Source organism: Apodemus sylvaticus, chromosome 11 (genome assembly GCF_947179515.1).
Source record: "Apodemus sylvaticus chromosome 11, mApoSyl1.1, whole genome shotgun sequence".
In the NCBI taxonomy this organism is placed as follows: Eukaryota; Metazoa; Chordata; class Mammalia; order Rodentia; family Muridae; genus Apodemus; species Apodemus sylvaticus.
This window is the reverse complement of record NC_067482.1, coordinates 43807178-43835149: the sequence shown is the minus strand read 5'-3', so window position 1 is coordinate 43835149 and position 27972 is coordinate 43807178. Positions and strand designations below refer to the sequence as shown.

Genomic DNA, 27972 nt, shown 5'->3' with positions numbered 1-27972 from the left:
TCTTTGTAAAGCTGAGGCTCTGAGACACCCCACATGTGCCACTGGGATATCCGGGCAGTGTGACGAGATGGTACCCAATAGAACTGTCCCAGGCTAGAACAGGGTAAGTGCATTAAAAATGTTTAAAAAGAAGGGAAACAGAAAAAAAAAATGGTACTAGCTTCTCTTAACAGAACACAGTTTTGTTTTATAATTTCTCTCCCTTACTAGCATATGTTAATAAAACAAATAATGTATTTTGTGATGACATTTTCATACATGTGAATCATTCATTTTAACTATTTTTCTCCTTGTTGTATCTGCTCCCTCTGCTGTGGTTCTGAGTTCCATTTCACCACTGCTGATTTGTGTGAACTCCATTTGGGCAGCGAAAGGGGAGAGCGCTAGGCTGTGTTCCATCCTCTCTGCCATCGGGTGCATGTTGGGGGTACACAGCCTAGGATGGGGGCCCCAGCCCTGGTGAGAAGTGGCACAGGCTGATGTGGAGGAGGCAGGGGTTCCCAGACTTCTGGGTGGCTTAGCTCAGGAGGCAGGGGGGTGAGTGTTCACATCCTGAGGGCAGAGGAACCTTCTTCAGGAGGCTTGGGCAGATGGCTCTGTGTGACAAAGGCTTCCCCAGGAGGGGTTCTTGATGTTCCTTGCTTGTCCAAACTGTTTACTCATTTTTCTTTGTGGAAAACGGGTGCGTACTACTTATTCGGGGTGGACCAGAGATGAAATGTCTTTTGCAAGAAGGAATGTCTGGGAAGGGAGGCTGGGGCCTGCTCATCTAGATACCTCATCCGCACGGAGAATTCCGTGTTCCTAGTGGTTGGGATCCTCATGTGGTGTGTCAGGGTTCCGTGTTCCAGGGTAGGAACTGGGCCAGGGGCAGATGACACTCCTACAGTTCACAGACACGAGCAATACTGGGGTTTCTGAATCTGCTTAACCTTCCCAGTGTTTATCTGGTGAGATGGTCCCACTTGCTCCACACAGGTGCCCTTCCTCTTCTCAGACCATCCTCCTCCTCCTCCTCTTGGGCCTTTAGTGTGAACCTTGATTCCATATATGAGTGAGAGAGAAGGCTTGAGGTTTTGAAGGCTCTCTTGCTCCCCACGAGTCCAGGAGGTCTTCAATGAGATCCTTCCTCAAACCCTCACAAGGGGACAGGCTCCTGGAGAGTCTGGAATGCCCTAGCAGACTGTCAGCAGATGTGGGACAGACAGGACACGGAAAACGTGACACCCTGCCCCCTATGCTGGGGACCAAGGCCTCAAACATGCTAAGCACCTACTGTAGCACTCAGCCCTATCTGTGCCCTTGAGAGTCAACGCCCCAAACTTCTTAATGAACCGCCTTTACTTTTGTCATCTATTAATTTTTCTTGGCGAAACCCACTATCCACTCACCTATTCTGTCTTTGGTGCTAAGAGTAAATAAGGAAAGTCTCCAGAGAGATGACGCTGGCCTTAAGTATAAAACCTCTTGGTCTCAGATGCACTTTCCTCACACAGTTCCAACTGGCGGAAGTGGAAATCTCAGCATTGGGTAATGTGAGCATGTGGGGAAACGGGTCAGGGTGTCCGGGACCCAGTAAAGAAGACATTGACTGTTGCTCTGGGAGAGAAGCAGACTGGGGAGATGGCTCAGTGTGTAAAGTGCTTGACACACAAGCATGAGGACCTAAGTTCAGATCCAGCACAATCATAAAGCCTGAGGACTTCTGTAGCACAACACTGGGGTGTGGGTGGGAGTCAGTCGATCACTGAAAATGCAGTGGCCGACCCAGTCAGCTGATGAGTTTATTGAGAGATACGGTCTCAAAAGAAAGGAGGGGGAGGGGGCAGATCTATGTCACTGACCTATGACATCCACATGTATGTACACCTGTATGCCCAACACACACACACACACACACACACACACACACACACACACACACACACACAGAACATCCTAGCATTTTAGCAGGGATTCCATGGTAAAATTCTTGACTGAAACAAGACCCAGGGCTACTTAGGGTCCTGGACAAATTTCACCCAGAGTTGCTGTCTCTGAACATCATCATTTCTGCCCTGCCTGCTGGGCCTCGGTGGGACCAGGCAGTATGAGATAACTCATATTGCTGAGGTCATTTCTACGGGCTGAACACGAGCTGGGTATGGTCTTGATTCTCATACAAACGCTAGTAGGAGCACCCCTACTTGGCTCATTTTACAGAGAAGGGTGCTGGGCTTCAGTGAGATGACGGCTACCCAAGATCAGGGCAGTAAGGTGCAGTCCCAGCTACAGAGCACACCTCTCTGACCCAGTATCTAGGAGAAGATAACAGTGTGGCATAATGGCAGCACCGGGGACCTGCTCCTCAGCCACCTCAGGTGGCCACACAGCTGTGTCCCAGACCCCACTCTTTGGTCATCTCCTGATCACTCCTATTAGCCTCACACCATCAAAGTCCTTTAGACTTTTTCTGGAGCTTCTTTTCTTTGGAAAGGGGGGGCTGTGGAGAGAGACAGGGTCTTACTATACAGCCCCGAATAGCCTAGAATTTGCTATGTCAACCAGGCTGGCCTCAAACTCAGAGATCCATCTGCCTCTGCCTGGGATTACAGCCAGGCTTTCCCGAAGCTTCTATCATTACTTCATTTCATCCTCAATCATTCTCCATTAACACCAAATCTATTCTAACTTCCCAAACTGGCAGTGACACTCCACCACACTAAGCTGTTAAACCAATCCCGATGTCATTAGACGCTGGCTTAGAAGACACCTGGTGATTTTAATAATGACAGTAATGTCTACCACCGTACCACCCTGAACACACCCATCTGATCTCATCTAACTGCAGAGGCTGAACAGGGTTGGACCTGGTCAGAACTTGGACAGGAAATGGTCTCTACAGCTCACCATCACACATGGACTAATAATTTACCAAGCATCATGCTAAATGCATTTACCACATGGATCTTCCTGACCTACTGCAGGAGGAAGAGAACACTAGCGATCATCCTATAGTTTCATAGACATCCAAGTGATGTCTATGAAAGTGAGAGCCAAATATTAGGAGGTGGTGAAACTACGTTGTTTCAAACTTCCTGACCGTGAGTAATCTCGTGTAAAAGTAACACTCACTTTGCATGGTCACTGTGAGAGCAGAACGAGCGAGCACACACTGAAAGCAATGAAAGGAAAGACAGCATTCCCCGTGCACTCGAGCGCTCCCAGGCACCGTCCACAAGTTTTTATTGAGAAGACAGCAAGATGAGAGCTAAGCTTGGCTCGCTGTCCTTTCGGACTCGCCTTCTTTCTCTGTCATACATCTGTTCTGAAGCAAATGTCCCCATCCCTATCACACACCCGGGACATAAGGAACTTACGTCAGACATTCTAGTGGTCAGAACGGGATCAGAACAACCATTGAAAATTGCTTTCCAGAGGCTCTGAAGGGAGCTGACAACAGGTTAGTGGTGGCTTTCAGATTCCCCATGTCCAGAGCACTGTGCAGCTGTGTCGGTTCCGTGGTGTGTGCAGAACTTGACAATGCCATCTTTCCCTACGACGTCACGACTTGATGTCGTCATAACTGAAGAGGGAAACAGGTGCCACCACACTGACCAATCTCAGGCACCCAGGAATGCCTGATAAGGGAGGAAGGAGATGCTAGGAGAGGGGTAGGAGGGGCAGGAAGGGGCGAACGGGGAGGAAGCAGAAGAAACTGTCCACCCAGAGAAACAGCACTGAAATACAACCTCAAATTGAAACCCCTATGTTTTCTAGCTCCCTTCAGAATACTTTGGAAGTTTTTGCACAAAGGTATCAGCTGTCCCTCCTCAGTCCTTTGTCTGGGTCTGAGCTTAGAGGGGACACATGGATTAGGGGAGCAGGAAGGAAGAAAATACTTTGAGTTCTGACCTGGGCTAACGACCCAGGAAGAACAGGGGTTTGTCCCAGGACCAAGTGCGTGTGCACAGGGTTAACTGTACGATGCCCCTAACCACAACCACACCCACACCCTCCCCCACCCCACCCCTGCCCCGGCCTCTGGCCACCATTGTTTTTCCTATGAGAACTCTAGCCAAGGGGCTGGGGAAGTAACTCAGTCAGCAAAACAAGCATGGGCACCTGAGTTCAAGCCCCAGTCGCACAGAAAAGGCTGGGGGAGGTGGTAGGAGGCAGAGGAAGCTCCCTGGAGCCTGCTGACCAGCCAGCCTTGCCAACAGGTCCTAGGTCCCAAGGACACTGTCTCAAAGTACAAGCTGCAGGGCTTCTAGGGAATGACCTCTGGCCTCCATCTGTGTGTGCACACAGGTGTCCCCTGAGGTATGACCTCACTTCCTCCTCCTTCTCACCCTCCTCAGCCTCTCAGGATGGAAGGCCAGCTGCTGTCCAGGTGTCATTTACATGTAAAAAAGCTGCAGAGACTCTAGTATGCCTCAGACTGCGCTGAGGCAAAGGAGCTTAGGAACATCTGTCGGCTTAAAGAACTTCCATTCGAGATGCTTCTTTCTCGATGGTTTCCCCAAAATTCTTGAGTTAAGACCCTGTGCCGGGTGGTCAAAGTTTAAGAATGGGGTTCTTTAAAAACTTATTTCAGTCTGAAAGGCTGATGTGTTCCAACTGGCTCCCAGCTGGTCCTGGGGCATAAGAACCATTAGGGCCACCAGACCTAGCGGGAAGGTTGGTCACTAGGGGTGACAGCTCGGCCCAGCTTTGGATCCAGCTCTCGGCTTCCTCATCTGTCAGGCTGTAGCACACGGCCACCTCACACCTGCCCTGCTTGCAATGCCCTCCCAGCCATGCTGGGGACTGGTGCTGTGTACTGGGAACCAAAATAAATCCTATTCCCTGAAGATCTTGCTTTCTGTCAGGTACTTGGTCATAGTGAAGAAAAAGCAGCTGATACAACCACCCTCCCAATATATCTCATTTATTACTATCCTAAAGTCAAGTGCGGGCGTGGGAGGGAGCAGCTGAATAATACCCCAGCCATCTGTCACCCCAATAGTCCTAATCTGTCCCACAATGCTAGGAACTGAGAGTCCCTGTTGTCACCTCCACTGCTAACTTTCAGATCTAGGTGAACTTTCACTGATCCCCAGGAAAGCCTGTGCTGCTTCCTCCCCTTGCCGTCTGCCCCGCCCCCACTGCACAGTCCTGAATCCTCCATCACTACCATACACATACACACTACAGACCACTATGAGCTGGTTTGGGTGGGCCTCACCATCTCTCCTAACCTCCATCTCAGCACTCTCTACGAATAGTTCCTCCGGGTGTCCTCTAACCTCAGCTTCCTACCTAGAAAGCACAGCCTTTAGTCTAACCTTTTGTGCACTGTGAAAAGGCTGTCTTTGTGTGTTAAAATGCTGATTTCTGTACTTGGAGAGAGTAGAGTACAGGCTGGACTTTGCTATTGAGCCGGGGAGTACCACAAGGAGATAGGAGGAGTACCACGAGGAGATAGGAGGAGTACCACAAGGAGAGATGGGGAGTACCACAAGGAGATGGGAGGAGTACCAGGAGGAGAGACAGGAGGTGGGGAGACCATGTGGTGGGACCAGGAAGTTTGCCATGGAGAGATGAGAGTCGCCATGAGGACACACATGGACCAGAGCAAACCATGCATAGCCAGACTGACGAGAAGCAGGATGGTTTTCTAGATATTAGCAGCCTTAGAGGGTTAGAATAGATTAGAACCTGCCCAGCACAGTGCTGATGGTTTATTAATAAAATATAGATCTATATTTTATATCTATAGATCTGTGTCATTTACTCGGGAACTAGAACTGGCCAGAGATGGCGTAGCAATGCCCTGCAGTTACTTGGGAGCAAGGGGGGGGCACTAGCTCTGGAGGTAACCAAGAGCTCTCTAATGGGGCTTCAAGCACATTCAGTAGGAAGAGAATCGTGCCTGGCACTGCAAGCCTAACTGGGCATTGCAACTACCTCAAGATTGTAAGGTCATCGGTTCCCCAGAATGCACTAAGGTGAGTCCAGTGGTTTTTGTAATCCTGTACAAAAGTGCCATGGGACGGCAAGAAATACTCTTTCAGGCTGGAGAGATGGCTCAGACAGCTTCCAGAGGTCCTGAGTTCAATTCCCAGCAGCCACACGGTGCTCACAGCCATCTGTAATGGGATCTGATGCCCTCTTCTGGTGTGTCTGAAGACAGCAACAGTATACTCATAAACATAAAATAAATAATTTTTAAGAAAAGAAAAAAGAAAAAAGAAATACCCTTTCCATGGGAAAAACGAGGTAGTCCAAACAAATCTGTGCTTACGGTTCTGGGTTCCAGTTATTTGAAATGCTCTCCTGGGAATGTCAGAAGCTATATCCACCATTTCTAACCTACACGGCTGCCTAAATACAAGCTGATCAGGGACAGCACATACGCTTACATGGATGGCGGAAGTCCATGAGGCCTCGGCCCTACACAAAGAGCAAGAGGCAACTGAGGAAGGCTGTGAGCAGAAGGAACAGTCTTCCCCAGAAGAGCAACTGGCTTTTTATCCAATGCCAACTGTCATCCCTGAAAACGTACACATACAGGTAACATTATACAGACGGAACAGGCTGTTCATACTCAGGAACGGCTATGTAAGTGCATACATGAATATAGCAATGATTGATGAAAAAAAAAAAGAGGTCGTGAATTTGAAAGACAGCAAAAGAAGGGTTTGGAGGAGAAAAGGGAAGGGGAAAATGATGTAATTACATCCTAATTTCAAAAAACAAAGAAACAAAAGAAAAATTCAAAACAAAGAAAGAAAGTGCAGAGGGTAACCCTAAGTATTTCTTTTTTCAATGAACAACCTAAATCCTTCTAGTTCTCAAATTACGAGCCGATGACTGAAAGTAGGATTTTTCTCAGTGATGTTCAAAGTGGCTTTCTCTTTACAGAGTCTCCTGTACTCCCTAATGGCGCACACGATTTTCATTTCAACCCTTTCTCCAGGAAGCGTGGCAGCGTCCACTCTTACCTTCCCCAACTGCATGAGGCATACAAAGTCCGACATGATACAGAAGAAAATCCAATTATTTTCTTTACCCCACCCAAGCAATTGAGCATCCCAAGATAAAAAATTTCCCTCATAAATATATAGAGCCTCAAATTTCTCTAAGTCACCAGCTTGGAACCCGGCCACAATATATTTTGCAAAGAGGTAGAGAATTTAATAATGTCATTACCCTGAAATCCAATAAAGTCTGTTGGAGCTCCACATTTTCAAGAAATCAAACTCTTTATGCTATTACCCTGAGTGTAGCTATCGTTTCCACCATGGCTATAAACACTCGCAATGTACTGCACCAGAAACTCAGGGGGAAAAGGCCCTAAGAAGATACTGCCCGTGAATAGTAGCTTGTCAGAGCTTGCTACAAAGAGTTCATACACATTACTTCATTTATTCTGAAAATTACATTTCTAAGTCCATAACCCATTACTCCCAACTGTGAACACTTTTCAATACAAAGTATTAAACTGCCCTCTCAGAGATTGTTTTCAAGCAGGCTAAAGGTCACCCTGAAGATCATGGACATTTATGAATCCATCAGAGCATATAGGAAAGGCTCTTAATAGCTTTCAACTTATTCTATCTAACATTGTGTTTGGTTTTAGGTACTAGAAAACCTATCTAAGAATAGATTCAACAAATAAGGAGTTGTAATGTTCAGGGTTGCTGGGGATGGTCGAGGCAGCCATTTCTCTAAGGCTCTTCGATTTTCTATTATGCTTGTCTCCCTCATGGTAACAGGATGGCTGCTCTGATTCAGTCACCTCATCAGCATCCAAGGATAAAAAGAAGGGAAAACCAACACTGATGATAGGCTAATCTGTCGTGATTTATCAGTAGACACTGAATCTGAAGCCCCACCCTCATCCTAGTGGACTTAGATTCTAGGGTCTTAATGGTTAGAATCATATAGCTGTGTTCATTACAGGAAATTCTGGGCTACGAGGCCTTAGGGTTATTATATTGCTTAGACTATCTATTGCCAGGCTCATAATTATGCCCGTCTTGATTCAGTCGAGTTTTTGTTGGAAAATAGAACAGGTTATGAACACTGAGTGAGCAAGTTAATGTGTCCATGCTTTGAGCCTCCATTCTGGGAAGAAGATAAGGCTCCAGAAAAGAAAGCAATCAGTATTTCCAGGTATTGTATCAGAGCCGCTACTACACAGAAAACAATACGTTGTAAGTATCAATGCCAGTAACAAAAACAATAATAACAGGAAGAGGAAGGGGAGTACTTAAATCTTTTGAGCTCACACGGTCTGGTTTTCCTCTGCATACAGAAACAGGCATAAACTGGCAGTCAAATGGCTACTGAGGGCATGAAGTCTCCTTTCTATCTCCAGCACTAAGCTATGACTAAGTCACTGGACCTATGAAAACATGGTCCTGTATTAGTGAGCCCTCCAAAATAAAGACAGCAGCCAGACCTCCATGTAACAATCTAGAGTTTACAGGTTCTGAGACCCAACCAAGACAAGTGTCCCAAGGGATGAGCTGACCATCACGGGCCTGCACTCACGACGAGAGAGTGGCTACTTCCATGAACAGCATCTCAGTGGAGAGCTTCGCAGGCACCCATTGCCTGGGTTAATATTTATTGCCACTTAACTATGTTTAAAGTTGTGTGGAAATCAGGGGTTGCAATCGGTGCCTCAAGAGCTCTTACAGTCTTTCATCAGAGTATAGTGATGAAGTTTCCAGTCAGCATGTGAGTGGAGATCACCAGGACAGAAATGGACAAACTGAATAGGATACCATCAACGCACATTAAAAAACAAAGACTTTTACACAGGTGGAAAAAGTCCATCAGCTAAGACTGCGATGACTCTCAGAGAAGAGTCACACACAGCAGCAAGAGAAAACCAAACTGACGCCACAGGTCTAGAGTTACGGAGTCAGGCAACCTGAGGTCCCTAGGCCAAAGAGTAGATGCTCTGATGCCTTTGGAGCAGACACAATGACATGACGGGTTCCAAGGTGTCACAAGGGCAGTGGAGAAACTGGCCTTTGCACATCCCAGCTCATCTGGGATTGACATCCAATAAGCTCAGAGTCAGGGGTAAGCACGAGGTAAGATACCAAACTACTGTAAGGCACACAATTGTGTAGCAAATTAACCTAAAACCATATAGCAGTCTACAAAAAGAGTTAAGAATATAAAAAAAGATAAGTATGTATTAACTAAAATGAACAATTAAATGAGTCTCCAAAGCGAACATATAAAAATCGTTTCCAAATTTAAAATCCTGGGGTTTAGATGTGGCTCGGTCAATAAAGTGCTGCTTACAAGCCCAAGGCCTGCGATTCAATCCCCAGCACCCACATGAAAGCCAGGTGAATGCATGGCTGTGACCCCATGCTGAGGGGAACCTAGAGTCCTGAACCTCCCAGACCAGGAACCCAGGCTGAACCAGCAAGCCCCAAGATCCAGGAGAGTTTGTGTCAAGAAATGCAGATGACTCCTGAGGAAAGCCTGTGGATAGCCAACTGGCTCTATGTATTTACATGCGTGTGCACGCACAAGACATTCGGCACTGACGGATACACACGCTCACACACAAATGCACATGTACTGGCAGACGGGGGGGGGGGGGGGGAGAGGGAGAGGGAGAGGGAGAGAGAGAAGTGTCCAGTCATTAACAATGGCATCAAAAATATTTAGGAGTAAATTTTGTCCATAGGAGAGCAAGCTGCATACTGCAAATTCGGAGACACCGTGAGAGAAATTTAAAAAAGCTGAAATAAACAGAAAATGAGTTTCTGTCTGGAAAAAAAATATGATGTAAAAGGGCCCTAAATGATCTAGAGAGAAAACACACTCCCGTCAAAGTCCACCAGTCTTCTCTGTAGAAGCTGCCAAATTGGTCCTCAAGGAAGTCTTTTCAACAAATACCAAAGAGTAAACTCAGACGACAACACTGGCTTACACACAAACTTAACACTAATTAATGAAACTTAATTGCAAGAGCTAAAAATATAAAATTTTGAGGAAAAAAGAAATCTGTGGGCAAATCTCCAAAAGCTTGGGAATAGTTTCTTAGTCATTGTATAAAAAAGGAAACAGCAAACACAGATGGGGGAGGGAGGCCAGAGAGGGGGAGGGGGCCAGTGAGGGGGAGAATGGCAAATAAATCGTACATCACCAAAATTCAAAACTGCTGTGTTTTACTCACCGGAGTAAAAAAAGTCTACAAGAAGAGACAGGACTGGGGAGAGTCTGCTAGCCAACAAACAGAAAGAATCCTTATTGTGTTCCCAAGAAATAGCCCAAGTTTGCAAAGAAATAAGGATTTGAGTATTTCTCTAAAGCAAGCATCAAAAAAAGGATACTGAACAACACTGTTATTAGAGAAATGCAAATAATCGCTACAATAAGGACTTGGTAGGATGGTTATAACCACACACACACACACACACACACACACACACACACACACACACACACAGTAACAAGGGTGGAAAGAATGTGAAGAAATAGGAGGAACCCATAGGCCACCATGATGACAGAACGGGCCAATTATTCTCTAAAGCTCTTGAGCTGCTCCTCAAAATGCTCAGCAGAACAAACCAGCAATTACACTCTCAGCTAAAACCCAAGAGAAATGAAAACATGTGTTACAGGAAAAGCTATATAGAAATGTCACAGTTACATTATTCATTGTGACAAAAAGTAGACACAACTCAAATGCCCGTGACCAGTAAACGGGTGACAAACAGCTTCATGTCTATTCGCTGCTAATTGTTTGGCAATGACAAAGGGTGGAATGCAACGTGCTGAAAATACAATGCTACGTGACAAACATTTACAGACATAATTCCATTCGTATAAAATGGTGAGAATAGGCAAACCCATTGAGATAAGACGATTTGTGATTTCACAGAAGGAAGGGGAGGAGTGTGAATGGTACCCACCATGAATCATGGTGGGCTTGTATCTTTTAGAGTAAAAATACCCAAGAATCCCAGAGTGGTGCCGGCCATGCAGCTCTGTAAGCATATTAAACATCTGTAAACTTTGCATTTTAAGAGGCCAAACATGTGAATGAATTGTCTTCTGGGAAAGGTGCAACTTCACTAATGCACTAGAAACAGCCAAAGAGAGTCTGTAACCTAGAAGATAACTTGGTGATGACTAGATCACTCAGCACACAGAGTGTGCTCCAAAAGGCCGTGCCAACAAGACAGTCTGGAGCCTCGTACTTGCTTTACTGTACACTTGCCTCTTCACCTCCTGAAGCAACGGAAAGCTAACCCTTCTGACTAGCTAACTACACCACTTCCAATAGGGCCATTTGTTTGTGGGCAGGGTTCTATAAGGTTCCTAGGTATATTTGTATACAAGCATTCATGTGGTTTGTGTATATAATAAGTTCCTTTAAGTAGTAAAGGGAAAAAAATGGAAAGACGGATGAATATTGCCTGTCTCTGGATGTCCACTTTCTCAGACACAGCGAGTGAGCGAGCGTTCCTTTGCATGGCCCCATGGACTCTGTGTTTAAAGGCTTCAGGAGAGAAGTACTTTGGATTATCTCAGACCCTGACTTACAGCCACAACTGTCTTTAAAAGACCAAGACAGGGAGAACTAACTACCAAGGGAGAAAGAGATAGAAGCCAGGGTTGGCTCGCTCCTCCTTGAGGCTAGGGAAGATGGTTCTATCTGGTTCAAAGAACGTGGGCAGCCATTATCAGCAGGACAGTCAAAGCCTTGCTTCCTCGGGAGTTCCCTCGAGGAGCCCACCTCGCTCACACTATGGCCTGTGAACCCTGTGGCCCTTGCAAACTTCTAGTCTCCCAGACCAGAAGAACAGATTGCTTGTTGTTTTACAATGTTAAGCGCGCAGCAACTCGGGGGAGCAGCATTAAGAAACGAAAGAGCAGAAAGGAGGGCTTCTGTGCTAAGTAAGGCCTTGAGGGCTATACAGGAAACACAGCGGGACATGCACATCACCTCTGCGGTGCGGAGAAGGATTATTTCCCTCCTGGGAAATAATCAGGAGAGAGATGAGGAATCCAGGTAAAGGGCTGTTCCCTGAACACAAGTGAAGCTGTGGAACCAAAGGCCCTGAAAGACGTGGGGAAGGAGGGGCACACAGAACAAGCCCCCCTCCCTGTGGCCGTGTGAGTTCAGAAGGCGCCCATTCGGGAGGTTGCCCGGCATTTCTCTACTGAGCTTGCAGTATGGGTCAGGTCCTACTCTCTGATCATATTCAGGATGGTTCCTCCGAATCTCTGCTATCAGAAGCATTGGTGCAACTGCACCAGGAACTGGATGGAAGTCCACGTGGTGAGCAAACAAGAGCACTGCTGTGTAGGAAGAACACGTCCTGTTTCTGTTACCTGCTGTTACCATTATATGTACTTGACTGTGATCTCTCTCCTTTAAACAGTCTTTGTCTTGGCCTATCTGCAGCTATTTTAAACAGTTAAAATCCCCAGGTTAAACACTCCTTACTAGCCATGCTGGCTGGTTTCATGTCAACTTGGTACAAGCAAGCTAGAATCTTTGGAGAGGAGGGAGCCTCAGTTGAGAAAATGCCTCCAAAAGATTGAGCTATATATAGGCAAGCCTATAGGGCATTTTCTTAATTAGTGATGGATATTGGAAGGCCTAGCTAATTTGCTATCCCTGGCCTGTGATCCTGGGTTCTATTAAAAAGAAAAAAAAAAAAAGGCAGGCTGAGCAAGCCAAGGAAAGCAAGCCAGGAAGCAGCATCCTCCATGGCCTCTGCATCAGCTCCTGCCTCCAGGTTCCTGCCCTGCTTGAGTGCCTGCCCTGACTTCCTTCAATAAAGAAAGTGATATGGAATGTGTCAGCCAAAAAAATTTCTTTCCTCCCTGACTTGCTTTTGGTCGCGGTTCTTCGTAGCAATGGTAGCCCTGACTAAGACACGAGCTATTACTATCCTGAGTTCTGTCTTGAGTAGATTTGCCAGCTCTGACTTAGTTCTCCCTAGAGCCAAGCTTCATTGGCATGGTTCTTTGGAAAGCAAAAAATGGTAGATTTTTTTAGCCAGTGCTTTCTTCCTGACGGCCAGTCCAGCTCTGCAGTTGACAGATGTCAAAAGTGATACTCGAGTTGGGTTAGATGACTTGGCCACCCTGCCCTGAGCCAAAGAGTTGCAGGTTGGACTAAGGCCCCACCTCCCAATGAGAGCCTCTCCCACCTTCACAGGCCTTTGAAGCTCAGCCTGAGGAACCTGTCCTATATTTTACTTCCCTAAACTGTTGCCACGTAGAAAGTCAGACCATTTGTTCTTCAACGATCTATTTGAACCACCAAACTAAGATATAATGAAATAATGAAAACAGATCACACCTTCAGTACATATCCAACACTGACATTTTCTCATGTGGACCCACATACACCTCTAATGGGACCGATTCTGGGCTGCTAGACTGGGAAAAGTGTGAAGCCTAGGTGTGGCAATTTGCATGAAAATGACCCCCATTGGCTCATAGGGAATGGCATGATTTGAAAGAATTAGGACTGAGGAGTGGGTGTGGCCTTGCTGGAGTAGGTGTGGCCTTGTTGGAGTAAGTGTGCCACTCTGGGCAGGCTTCAAGAATTCAGATGCTCAATCCAGGCCCAGTGTCACTCTCTCTTCCTGCTGCCTGCAGATGTAGATGTAGAACTGAAATCACAGCTGCCTGTCCATGGCTACAGGAGTGGCTTCAGTCATGCCTGGGGGAAAGACGTCTGGACATAAACAATAATAAACTATGATGCAAATATATTAGCAATTTCTGAAATACTTTCAAATTGTGGTCTCAAGAAAGAACACAAAGACCGGTTTTCAAAAATCAGGAAGGGCCAGCTGTGTGGATTTCATTTCTTATTCTGGAGCTCAGTGGGTACCACTCTACATTCCATCACAGAGGAGCACCCTCCCAGGCAAAAAGACACCGCAGAAAGGCGGATCCCCAAACAGAAAGGAAATGAAACTCCAATTCCACACAAGAGACTCAAAACCAACCCAAAATACAACAGTGTGCACTGCCAACCCTTGGCCGCTCTTCTGATCACATTTGGTGATAAAGTTATAAACAGAAGAGGTATTTTCTGTGAAATACTACCCAGAGAACAACATGACCCTTCTGAGAAGACGGGCCTGACACTGGGAGCCCCAGTCATCTTAGTTTCCTTGTCTTTTGTGAAAGAAGAAAGGGTCCCTGAGACGGAGGTCTCCTAGAAGCTAGGCTGCAGATCTCCACAAGCAAACCTCACAGAGTAGTCCAGATAAGCAGGAGACAAAGGAGGGAGGGGGAGAGAACAGGGAGGGAACAACAGGGGCGCCTCCTAAGGGGCAACACTAAGAATTCATGACAAGGGGGGAAAAGACAGAAACGGAAGCAAGATGAGAGCCACTGGCTAGAACTGCCCAAAGAAGGGCGGGTCGAGGCGACATACTGTCCTGGAAAAGGGATCACTTACTCTCTTCCTTCCCTCACAAACAGATACAAGCCACCATGTCAGCAGTACCTTGGATCAGCAATCAGAAGCCATCTCCACTCAGAGGCGGCTGGACACTTGTGGCCCAGTAAAAAAAGAGGGAGGGGCAGTGTTCTGCAGGAGAGCAATTGGTAGGAGACATATCGGGAGAGAACGAAGTGTTTCCTTGAAAGCCATGGGCAGCACTGGCCTGTGCAACTGGAGTCCTATAGTACAGTTTAGAAAGAGCATGCCCACAAACATGAGTCTCCCACATAGACTTATTTCGTCCACGTTCCCCAGAGCCCAAGCAACAGATCTGGAACCATTTTGAACAAAGAATCTTCTCTCACAACACTTTTGGGTGGACCCCGTGAAATTAACATTTTTTTCTGGGCCAAGATTAAAAACAACAACAACAAAAAAAAAAAAAAAAAACCTCAGATTCTACCAAGGCAAGAGTGGGTCAACTGTGGAACATGTTTTTCAGCTTTCCCTTACAGAAGGGGCAGGGAATCCCTGCCTCCCAGCAAGATCACGGATTATTTAAGTGTTAAGGGCCAAGAGACAAAATAGAGATTACATAGATACTTATATAACCACTTAAAATGTTAAAGTTTAAAAATATAGAAATCCACCCGCGGCTGGCTCCCACAGGCATGGCCAGTGTGCCTGACTCCCTCTTTCGCACCCAGGTACATGTTGCCCTGGTGATGCTCTTTGTGAAAGCATCTCCTTTTGCTTTTTTGCTTTAATTAAGCCTTTAAAGATTTATTTATGTTTATTTCATGTCTACGGGTGCTTTGCCTGCATGCATGTACACCAGATGTGTGTTTGGTATCATCGAAGGCTAGAAGACGACAAGGATCTCCCGGACTGCAGTCACAGGTGCTTGTGAGCCACCTGTGGGTGCTGTAAAGCAAACCCAGGTCCTGTAGAAGAGCAGCTACTTGACCACTGAGCCATCTCTCTGGCAACAGCAGCATTTATAGAGATAGCCGTCTTCCCCCCACCCCCATCCCCACCCCATGCTGCTGGCTGCGAGTGGTTGATGGGAACCTCAGCTCTTGCTACTCAAGCACTCAAAGAGCTACCTGAGCTACATGAAGAAATGGAGCTACACTGTGAAGATAAATAAATCTCGCTACAGGAGCAAGTGGAGGAGAGACATCCCAACGCATCCCTGACCTGAGGCCACAACTCTAGAGAATCCATAGGGAAGTAATAAAAATGAATGAATTATCCACATAGCTGAGGCCACAACTCTAGAGAATCCATAGGGAAGTAATGTAAATGAATGTATTATCCACATAGCTGAAAGACCAAAGGAAGTAGAAGGACAGGCCATCAAGGACACCCACCAAGGGAGAGACTCCAGATGGGAGGTGATACCTTCTCTTCCTTCAGTGTTACATTAATCAGGTGGTAGGAACCATCAGAAGAGCAGCCACAACACTTCCCAAAACCTGCAGCATGAACGCCAGTACTGAGTGTGGCTTTCAGAGAGTGAAGACTGAAGAACCAAGTCATCCGCCCAAAGCTCGTAAAACAAAGGCGGACCCAGCCTCTCTAGGACCAGAGTGGGTCTTTTTAAAATGGGAAATGCTTTGAATTTGTGGCATTCCCATTGTTTTAAATGTTTCGAACATTGTGCCGAAAAGGGGGAGATTATTTTAAAGGCTATGTATGAATGAATACATTGAAACACAAAAGAATTATCTGGTATTACAGGACTACTTGATTACAAAAATACTAATTTAGATAATGGTTTTTTTTTTCCCACTATCTGATATGAAAAACAGCACAGGACAAAATATTCCTCCTATATTTTCCTATATTACTCTCGTTTATATCTTGTAAGTGTTCGCCAAGTTAGTGCCCTGTGATAGTCTACGAGAGAAGAGAAAGGAAGAGAGGAGAGATGGGAAGGGGGAGGAAGGAAGATAGTGGGAGAGAGAGAAAAGAGAGCAGATGGAAAGGCATGCATGCATGGCGACATGTGTGGTGACATACGTACATGAGCTGCCTGGACACCCGCGAGCCTCTGGGTACCTTCTGCCCATAGCGACCATCAGCGTGTTAGCAGGGGACTCAGGAACTCTGGAGGACTCCAGAAACAGTGAGAGGGCTAGCTGTTGAGGAAGAGAACAATAAAAAAAAAAAAAAAAAAGAAAGATGGAAATAAAACAGTCTTAGGATAATCATCACATTTTTTCATTAAAATGCTAATGATGACCACCACCATCTTCCAGATAATCATGTTTATGAATTATTCATGGTCACATTCGGGAAGAAATCGCTCTGTCCCTCCAGGCAGGCATGAAGCCTTCAGAGGGTTAGCATGTGGCCCCTGCAGTAAGTGTGACAAAAGGGTGTGTCCCTAAGAATTCCTGGTGGCAGTGCAGCGGTTCCCCCAGCACTGAGGCCATCATTCTGCATCTTCTTATTAAACAGCAAGGACAAGGACGGTACCAGCTTAGGCCTTTGTTGTGACTCCTGAACTCACATCACTAAAAACTCAAAAGAAAAAAAAAAAAAAGAAAATCTATTATTGAAGTGGAGAGGCTACATGCCAAAGTAATTTAAAAAAGAAAAGCCTCTGAACACATTAAGTTCACTCTGAATAGAAGGCCCCTCTGTGCTCCCTTCTAATGGTAACACATATGCACTGAGCGTTTTTACACATTTTGGTGTACATTAAATTAACTTACTATCAAATTCACAGGCCGCATAAAACAGTGTCTCCATTTCTAAGGACAGTGGCGTACTGGGCTGAGGGATGTGCTCAGAACAGGCCCTGTAGGGCAGTGGGTGGGAGGAAGGATTTGACTGCTGTCCAGCAGAGGCCTCCAGCCCAGACAAGAAGAGGTCAGGGAAGGCATCCAGGAACAAAGGGCATCTGACATGTCTACGGCCGGGCTGGGGTTAGGTAAGCTTGGTGGGCGACAGACAACAGAAGAGGCAGTGGGGGAGAAGCCACAGTGTGGCTTACTGTTCTTGGTCACACTCTAAAGTGATATCTGTGTTATGAGGCCAGGGAGGAAAGAAAACTGGAGCCAACCTGCAACTCTGGTCCGCTCTTTGAGATCTCTGACTAGACCTGGTAGCAAACAGACAGGCGGGGTCGAAGCAGGAAGAGTACTGAGGCCAGCCTGCTGGTTACAACATCCTGACAGGAGAGGCAAGGCAAGGCAGAGACTGAGAAGGTACAAGTGGACAGGGAAAGGGTGAGACAATTTTGCATCCGGAAACCTCCAGATCAGTGCTTCTCAACCCTCCTAACTCCGCCACCCTTTAATATAGTTTCTCATATTGAAGTGACCCTCAACCAAAAAATAATTTTCATTGCTACTTTATAACTGTAAATTTGCTGCTGTTGTGAAGTGCAATGTATAGACTGACATGCAGGATCTCTGATATGCCATGCCTGTGAAAAGGTCATTCAACACCCCCCAGGGGTCAGGACCCCTAGGTTGAGAACCACTCATCTAGATGCTAAAAGGGAGAACCATTTGAAGAACAACATGCAGACCAACAGTAGTAGATCTGAGGTGTAGAATACCAGAGAAAGAACAGGAAGACCAAAAGAGGTCAGTCTACAGCATTAAAACCTGAGGTGTCAAAGACTCAAGGCCTGAGGAAGAAGACAGAACAAGATACAAAAGCAGTAAAAAAACAAAAAAAAAAGAAAACAAAAAACAAACAAACAAAAAAACAAAACAAAAACAACCATTCAGAGAGGCAGAGACAATGTCAGAGAATCGCTGAAGGGTTGTGGGCAGAGAGGAGACTTCATAGTTTGTGCCTAAAGAAAGGCACTAGCAATGGCAGACCAGGAAGCTGACCATGATTTTGTAGGAAACAAACAAACAATAACAAGAACCTAAATTTCAAAGGTGGGAAAATGCCAAGGGATACAAAAGAGAAAGAAGATGAAGATGAAAGATACTCTTGGTTTTGACATTTGAAAAGTCACTGGGCACCCTGGCTAAGGACTGAGTTTGTGGCATGGAGAAGGAGACAGAGAATAGTATCAACGGAGTAAGGGACGAGCGTGTGGGGGGACAGGCCACGTCAGTAGGACTTAAGTGCCGGCAGATGGAATAGGCAGAGAGAAAGGACACAGGAAACCAGAGGGAGAAAGAATGAACTAGATCGCCAGAAGCAGGAAAGCAGACAGGAGTTCAGACGAAGGGACTAGCTTTGAAAAAAAATCCACATCCTCTGATACTGGAAGCAGCATAAAGGTAAATGGGGTCAGACTGCATTCACATTCACGGCAGCGCTGGAATATTACAGAAGATAGCAAATAATATCACCGTGCTTGAGAATACATGGCAGGCAATGGGCTGGGGAGATGGGCCTTTAGTAAAAGCACATGGGATGAAAGCAAGAGGACCTGAGTTCAAATCCCCAGAGGCTACATAAAATCTAGGTAAGGTCTCATGTGCCTCTAAATAGGTTTTTTTTGGGGGGTGGAGAGGAATGGGGGTGGAGCAGTACCAGAGATAGGCAGAACCCAGGAGCTCCCTGGTCCAACAGCATAGTCTAGTCAAAACAGTAAGCTTCAGGTTCAGCAAGAGCCCGTGGCAGAGAAGACAGAGACACAAACACAGATACAGAGAGACAATATAGAGGAAGAATTTCAGTTTCCTCCTCTGGCCCCTACATTTGTACACAGACACCTGCCATTGTTCACACACACACACACATCATACATAGAGAAAAAGACAAAAGAGAGAAAGAGCTTAGTACAGTTCCTGGTTAAAAATGAGGCAACAAGTAAAACACTTGAGGACACAGACCTTGTCATGATTGGTTTCTGGTATGTGACCCTTGCCCCACCCCAAAGGAAAACCACCAAACCCTGTTTAAAGGCAAACAAACATGCGTGCCTGTGCGTATGAAAGCAGGGAGGCGCATTCACTGGCGGAGCTAAGGCAGTGCACGGGCGAAGGATGTAGAAGAAAGCTCTTCCAAAAACCACCTTGCTTGAGGTGCCAACCTTCCCCTGTTTCCAGGGTCCGTGTATAGTTTCACTGACCAAAACCTTGGCCAAGGCTCACCTGATGCCAGTCTTTGTGAGCCACTGCAAAAGAATAACCAAATAAAAAATAACCCAATAAAAATAGCAAATAAAAGCAGGAAAAACTGGGGAGTAGGGGTGGAGGGTGGGGGCAGGGTAGACAGTGGCCCCTGCTGGAGCCTCAGAACCCCAATGCCTCAAAACAAACAGATTTCCACTTCAGGCTTTTCCTGGGAGGGTCAGGAATGACATGCTACTGGAATAAACCCTGGGAATAAGGAAAGAAGGAATGTTCTTTAGAAACCGAACACAACAGGAAACACCTCGAGGAGCAGATGTGAAGGCTCTAAGATCTCAGAAGCCCCGGAGCTATTCTAAAGGTTTGCATTTCTATACAGGAATGAGATCCAGGCCACCCCTGGAGTGACAGTCTCATAGAACCATGTGCTCATCCCTGCGAGCGATCAGCCACCTCAGAGCTGGGACCAAAGCCAGCAGAAGTCACTAACCGGCCATTCATTTTTGTACCCTTGGAGCACGGAAAACAGTCAGCACGCAATAAACGTGGAATGAATCAATAAACTGGTACATGACTGAATAATTTTCCCAACTAAGAGGTAAGAAGGCCAATTAAAGGGGGAGAACAGAAATAGCCCGACTATTTCTTACCCCTCACTTACTCAAAGGAAAACTGTAAATCACATCCAACTACATTTCTTTTACACAAAAGGGAGTTTTTATTAATTCATAAATAAATAGCACACGGCTGGTCTCTGAAATTATGGGAAGATGCTCTTTAAATAGGAAACAGGTAGGTGCAAAGATTCTGAGCAAACAAAGGACCAGGGTGTGGGGCTACATCAATCTGCCTGCTTTGCTGTGTCTGAAGGGCAGGATCATCGTCCTAGCGGTATGGTGCCTCTCCTCCCAGATGGTCATCCACAGCAGCCTGCTTGCCTTTCCCCTGTGGGGACCACAAGATTGGAAGTGAGGAGAGCACACCCATCCCAGGTGCAGGCCGTGTTTCTGTCCTGGTGTGTAAGCAGGTCTCCTACAGTTTCCCTTTTAAAACATAAGGCCCAAGGTATCACAAATCCGACGGAGCGCACCTCACATACTGCACAGCACACTGTAATGTTTGTCTGCAAAGGACCTCAGTAACCGAGCTTACCAACGTGAGGGTGGGTCACTAGCATGCACTATGTGACAGGGTTTTATGTCTTTGTCTTTTTGTTTTTGTTGTTGTTTTCCTTGACTGTGAGAAAGTAGCTTGATCCTTCCAGTCTGATTCTGCCATGCTGGTAACCACACACACACACACACACACACACACTTTTTCTCCACTGCTCAGGTACCGAGCACCTTGCCTGGCCACTGAGCACACTGGCAGCACAGACACGGACCCCTGATCCCAGCATTCCCCTTTCTACTCTCAAGGAGGCAAGGCAGCAGGATAAACACACTGCTCACGTGGATGCAAGCCCAGGGAAGAAAGGAGTCCACCGGCCAGTCCAAAGTGTTCAGTGTGCAGCCTTTTAATTACTGTATTTATGACACTACCCATAACATATTCCCCACCACAAATGTTCCAGCAGGTCATTAATCCTTGACAAATATAGTAATGTTCCTCCCCCCACCCCAGCCCCCTGCAAATTCTTGTTGTGCTGACGTGGGGCAAAAATGCTAAGAATTCTCTTCAAAGTAAATACTTTATGTCAACAGCCCTGGCTGCCACTGGTCCTCGGTTAACTATTTCTAGACAGTATTCCAGTGTAAGCATTTGGGGCTCCTGACCTTAAAGATGAATTTCAAACAAAATTTGTAAAACTAGCTTTGCCTGATGCATCATTTTGTCAGAGGAACAGTGGTTATGAACTCAAAAGAAGGTGGTTCGTGCTCTTCAAAAATAACATGTGCCGTGACTCATTCGTCCACAATGCACCATTGCCCGTTACGACAGGGTAAGACTTCTTTTTAAAAATCTCCAGAAGTCAGTTACTGAGAATGGTCCAGAGTCTCACAATAATTGAAGGATTACCTGTCTCAGCACTAAATGGGTTTAGTTTCAACCACAGAGCATTAATGTTTCTCTCAGAGAATTCAAAGTATGATTAATCATTGTTTGGGAGCTCACAATTGTTGGTGATACCACTAATTATTTTGCTGTGTTGGAACATGAGCACAGGCACTCCAAGGAAAAGGAACATGTCTGCCGTGACCAGGCGGGAGCTGGGTTTCTTCCGCTACGAGGCACACAGGACAAACTTGACAGTTAGAACTTCGCCTGCTGAAACTCTGTTACCAGCTACAACTGTACTACGCAGAACCAGAGATGAATGCAAGTTATTGACCCAGGCCTGGAGCCATGATCACAGAGAGACAGGCAGATTTTATGAGTGTGCTGCTGGGACCTGGGCTAGGTGACCTGGCAAGGTTCTCAGAACCTATGGGGGGGTACGCACGGCCTTTGTCCTTTGGCTCAAGGTCTGTCTGTCTGTCTGTCTGTCTGTCTGTGGTTGTTCTGTTACCTTATTTGCCAGGTGCCTCTCCTCTCACCCTGAAGAGTTACAGCACCAACCTCCCCCTTTCTTCAACTCAGCAATGGTTTTAAAAACCAAAGTACTAGAGTATAAGAAACGAAGCTTAACATACCTGGCTACAAACAAGGTCTGAAGCGTGCTCGGTCGGCTGAGCACACAGGTGGTTGAGATGCCTTCTTTGTTTATTTATTAGTTCTTAGAAAATTCCAGCATTAGTCCTTAAGTGTTTGAAGTCACATAGTACAAATACACGCAAGTCTAACACAGACCCTTTGATGTTGCTTGGTAAGTGACCCCTGATCTTCCACAAGACTTCTGGAGAAATTTAGCAAGCAAAAATCTTCAAAAACAATAGAAATAGCGGTTCTCCTGGGAGCTATCTCTGGAAATGCAGGAACATTCTAGAAACCTGGAGAAGGGAGGGCTTTGTCACTGTTTCAGCAAGAGGTTGGAGGCAGGGGGTGTCAATTAGCCTTTGAAACTATGTCCTGTGAAGGCTCAGTGTAGGAGAATGCCGGATCAGGAAAGTGGGGGTGAGGGGTTGGTAAGCAGGGGATGGGATAAAGGGTTTTCAGGGGTAATGAGTAAAGGGATAACATTTACAATGTAAATAAAGCAAATATCTAATTTAAAAAAGAAACTATGTCTGTAAAATGGGCTCAAGATGCCTTCTCTACTAAGCTCAATGAGAACAAGACAAAAGGCTCTAGAGATGTGGATGAAACTTTTAAATAGAAACAGAGTATATAAACCACCATGATACAGGCCTGGGCACAGGGTTCTCATGCTCACATATAGCACTGGAGAAATCAGGGCCGTTAAACTCACAGTGTTTTCTCTTCAAAGGAAGGGATGTACACCTGTTTGGGCCCAGAAGGTTGGAAGTGGATGTAGTTAATAACCTGGAGATCTTTTGCTATCTGTAGAGCTGTGCTTCACCTAGACTTCAGAGCATTGTTTCTCAGTCAACAGAACCTATCCTCGTGAAAGAGGTCTCATGTACTTTACAAAGGAGTCCACTATTCTGTTTATGCCAGACCCCTTCCCCTCTAGACCCTTATCCTAAGCACTGCTTCTCAATCAATAGAACCCATTCTTATGTAAGAGGTCATGCTTTGGAATATGTAGTCACGCCTTAATGATTGTCACAAGGAAACATTTTTTTTTTGAAGATGTACTATGCTTAAATGTCAAAAATAAACTGCTTAAATCAGACTCTAAAAGTGTGACCAGCACTGGTTAGCCAAGTCATGTTGAACCTGATTTCCTTCTTGCCTCTCAAGGATTGCTCCTCTGCCTGCCATAGTAGGTTTTATTGTTTTGTGTTATGTTGCTTTGTTTCGTTTGGGGGATTCATGTCTAAGTTAGGGTCTCATTGCTGTGAAGAGACACCATGGCCATAGCAACTCTTACAAAGGAAACTATTCCACTGGGGCTGACCTACAGTTTTAGAAGTTTAGCCCACTGTCGTCATGGCAGAAAACATGGCAGCATGCAAGCAGACATGGTGCTGGAGAAGGAGCTGAGAGTTCAACATCTTGATCCAAAGGCCAAATAAAGAGATTATGGGTCATACTGCAAATTTCTTGAGCATAGGAGACCTCAAAGCTCAACACCACAGTGACAGTCATTCTCCAACTAGGCCACACCTACTATAATAAGGCTATACCTCCTAATAGTGCACTCAAACACATTAGTCTGTGGGGGGCATTCCTATTCAAATCACCACAGGGGCACATCTTATTTTTCTTAAATATTTTTTTTTCTCTTTATATGCTTTTACTTCTGTTTTGTATAAAAAAAAAAAAATCCCAAATGTTTGCCTTAGAAGACTCAGGAGCCAGAAGCTGGGGTGAAGAAAAGCATGCTAGCTCACAGAGACAGAGAAAACACTCAGCTGACCTTCCTATTCCACTGATGTCCCAGAGGGGAAAAGCCTCTTCTCCTTCTCCTTGCTGTCTTAAAAATCCTTCAACTTAACCAGCAGTGAAGGATACCTTTAATCCCAGCACTTGGGAGGCAGAAGCAAGTAGATTTCTGAGTTTGAGGCCAGCCTAGTCTACAGAGTGAGACAGCCAGGGCTATACACAGAGAAACCCTGTCTCGACACCCCTCCCCCCCAAAAAAAACCCCTTCAACTCAAAAACCCTCCTTTCTGTTAACTTATGTTCACTCCCAGTCAACTGATTGCTTGCTCCACCTCTTGACCTATGTTTGAGTTTATTTAATCCCGGTTACAAAAAGCTCTTGGATTGAAGTTGGATGCTAGGGTTGAGCCACACCACAACAAGAAACAGGTTTTTCCAGTCCACAATCTTGGGGTTCACAATGTGATGAATTAGCCTGCAACATACTCTACTTTCACAAACAGAGGCAGACCATTCTAAAACCCACAAAGCAACATGAAGCATGCTACCCAATATTCCACAGATGTTTCTGACACAAATTAGCCTGCCTTCCACATACTTGAAACCTTGCACACCCTACTCTTCTTGAGAATTACTTTCCCCCAGACATAGTATTTTGATGTTAAAACAGTGAGAAAACTGTACGCCTACCAAAACATACTAAAGTAACACAAGCAAATCTCTTTAAGAATTCTCAAAAATAATAGATTAAAAAAACATATTGAAGAAGAAAAAAAAAGTAAAGAGAATAAAGTCATTATCCTAAATCCAGCAACATCTCTGGCTGTCTCATCAAGGCCACTTCCCCCAATCTGATCATTAAATCTGTGAAAACCACAAGGGATGTACCCGTCTCATTAAAAACTGCACACACATGAACTGTGATAATGAGGAAGAGCATCTATTTTGGTTTTAAGGTCAGAAGTGTTTCCTGCCCGTTGCTTAGTGCAGAGACACTTGTAGTAAGCACAAGACAGATGCCCCAGGAGTAAGTCTGTCACCATGACTCCACAAACCCTTGATTTACCAACAAGGATCACAAGGTGTTCAAAGCAGAAACCACCAACTCCACAGTACGGAACTGAATGTTTCTTTGAGGTGGTATCAGTTCTCTGTGAAAGGAAGATCATGCTGCTTTATAGACACTCAAGCTCTGCAGGACTCAAAACAACTGCCCTTTTGTTTTACAACAGATGAGTAAGGCCAAATGATCCTTCATACACCATAATTACACTCAACACTGCAAGAAGTCTATTATTTTTCTGTATTTTAGAAAAGCATATTGATAGCTGGCCTAGAATTTGCTAGGGCCATACTCTATGGAAAATTACACTTATAGCATTATTCTTACAGCTGGGGTTCAGGCTAGACTTGAATTTGTAGCGTTAATCCACTTCCCCTCATTATACATGCCAACCTAGTCAGGATTCCATCACTCAGATCATTTTGAAAGTAAAAGTAACAATCTCTGAATAAACCTGAAAATAAGAGAGAAAGCACAAGAACCCTTCTACAATGGGCCAGCCAGCCACATATCTAGGTCACATCAAACCTCCAAAGCTGACTAACTGGTGACTTGAGCTACATGTGGCAAATTAGAATCATGTGTGCAACTCCATTCCCTCAAAAGTGACACAGAGTGAGAGCCAGAAATAAAGTCAGAAGATAAAAAGTACTGGAAATAATTTTGAAGACACAGAAAACAAATAGGCCTCCAATGAGGGACTCTTCAAAGCCAGGAAAGAGAAAACTCAGATGACTACCATCAGAGCCATCAAGAACAACTTTACACCTCTCAAGGTACAAGTACACCAGAAATGGAAACTGTAAGAAATGAGCAGGAGGGGATGGCTTTGAAAACTGAAGAGTCACCTGCAAATCATATTAAGGACAACTTTCAACGTCCTTCCTGTGGTGATATGAATGCAATGGCCCCCATAGGCTCATAGGGAATGGCATTATTAGGAGGCGTGGACTTGCTGAAGGAAGTGTGTCACTGGGGTGAGCTTTGAGATTAAGGAAACTCAAGCCACACCCAGTATCTCACTTTCTTCCTTCTGCCTGATGATCCAGACACAGAACTCTTGGTTCCTTCTCCAGCACCATGTCTGCTTCCATGCTGCCATGCTTCCCACCCTAATAAAAATGGACCAGATCTCTGAGCTATAACCCAGCCCCAATTAAATGTTTTCCTTTATAAGAGTTGCCACAGTCGTGGTGTCTCTTCACAGCATTAGAAACCCTAAGTTATTTCCATAATCATGAAACTGGCTACTTCCCTTCTCTACCCTCAGTAGAAAAACAGACTGACAAAGGACCCTGAGAACATCCAAGAACCAAGAACCAAGAACAGTGGTGGGTCATGGTGCTGCATATGGGGGGAGGGGCAGACATAAAATTGGCATGGGACCAGCAGGGTAGGAGACATGAGGACTTTTCTAGAAGAAACTACCGAGGCCATGACAAAGATCCACAGTTAGCACAACAGGGGCAAACGGGGTTCTGAAACTTTTTTTTTATTATATATTTTTATTTTCTATATTCTTTGTTTACATTCCAAATGATTTCCCCTTTCCCATCTGAAACTTATTCTATGCCAATGCCACCAGTTATCAAGCCTTGGCCTTCATATAGGGAAAAATGGTGTAATGGGACCAGCAGACACATGGAGGAGGAGCTGAAGTGACAGTTGAGAACTTAGGAAGGAAATAGAGTCAACCCTGAAGACATAGTTCAGATACACACAATCAGTAACAATCTATAAACAACAAAAACAATAATCCTAGGTGTCTCCTCTGGTGTCCTTGGCACCTGTACACACATTTATATACACATACATAAAAATTAAAACAAAGCCCCGGGGGCTAGAGAGATGGCTCAGTGGTTAAGAGCAATGACTGCTCTTCCTAAGGTCCTGAGTTCAAATCCCAGCACCCACATGATGGCTCACAACCATCCGTAACGAGCTCTGATGCCCTCTTCTGGAGTGTTTGAAGACAGCTACAGTGTTCTTACACATAATAAATAAAACTTTAAAAAAAAAAAAAAAAAAACACTGGCCAAACCCAACACGGGGAAGAAAGTGTTTGGAAAAAAAAAAAAAAAAAAAAAAAACAAAGCCCCAAGATTGTTTTAAAGTTACATAAAGGAAAAAGTAATGAACACCACCTCACAATACAATATATTAAAAAAAAAAATGGGAACAGAAAAAAACTGGCAGAAGCTCTCCAAACTTTTCAGGAAAAATGAGCCCTACTTTAAATCCAACAACACATGAAAAGGGGGAATAAATGATACTGTCACATACGCCAGATTGTAGAAAATTTTGCCACTCACATCTAAGGAAGCTGCTGGGTAATGTACCTCCCGGAGGGTCAAAGTCAAAAGATGGTATCCAACAAGCAGGCCAGCTGAGAATCCCACACAGGGGTTGGGGAACTGCAGGCCACCTGAGCTAACTGCCTCAAGGGTAAACAGCCCAGAGGGAGCAAGAGGGCAGAGGACACCAGGAAAACGGCACACAAAATGACTCACAGAAAGCCTGCAGGATAGGACACTGTTTGACCACATTTCAGAATATGAGGATAAATAAACTGGGTCAGAAAAAATATAAAGCAAAAGCAGAAATTAGCATGATACATGAGAGAGAGAGAGAGAGAGAGAGGGGGGGGGAAGGTAGAAAAGAAGGAAGGAAGGAAGGAAGGAAGGAAGGAAGGAAGGAAGGAAGGAAGGAAGGAAGGAAGGAAGAACGGAAAGAAAGGAAAGAAAGGAAAGAAAGGAAAAAGAAAGAAAGAAAGGAAAGAAAGGAAAGAAAGGAAAAAGAAAGGAAAGAAAGGAAAAAGAAAGGAAAGAAAGGAAAAAGAAAGAAAGAAAGAAAGAAAGAAAGAAAGAAAGAAAGAAAGAAAGAAAGAAAGAAAGAAAGAAAGAAAAAGAAAGGGAAGCCATAAACCACTGCAAAGTCCACCAGTGAAAACACATAGCTAAAGAATAAAGGGCGGGCCTTAAAGGAGGGAGGATAACAGATCTAAACCATTAACACCAAACCTCCCTTGAGAGGAAGTCAGAGTT

At 45.2% G+C, this 27972-nt stretch overlaps 1 protein-coding gene across 11 annotated transcripts in view; it reads right to left on the bottom strand.

Annotated features, from left to right (window-relative positions):
- Positions 1-27972, bottom strand: part of Apbb2 (amyloid beta precursor protein binding family B member 2) — a 314642-nt gene that overhangs the window by 171091 nt on the left and 115579 nt on the right. For 10 of the 11 annotated variants that reach the window (XM_052199529.1, XM_052199528.1, XM_052199523.1 and 7 more), the window contains exon 3: positions 16449-16563. The exons of the other annotated variant lie outside the window; for it this stretch is intronic. The gene's annotated coding sequence lies outside the window, so the exon portion shown is untranslated. The remainder of the gene's footprint in view (positions 1-16448; positions 16564-27972) is intronic. 11 annotated transcript variants of the gene reach the window in all.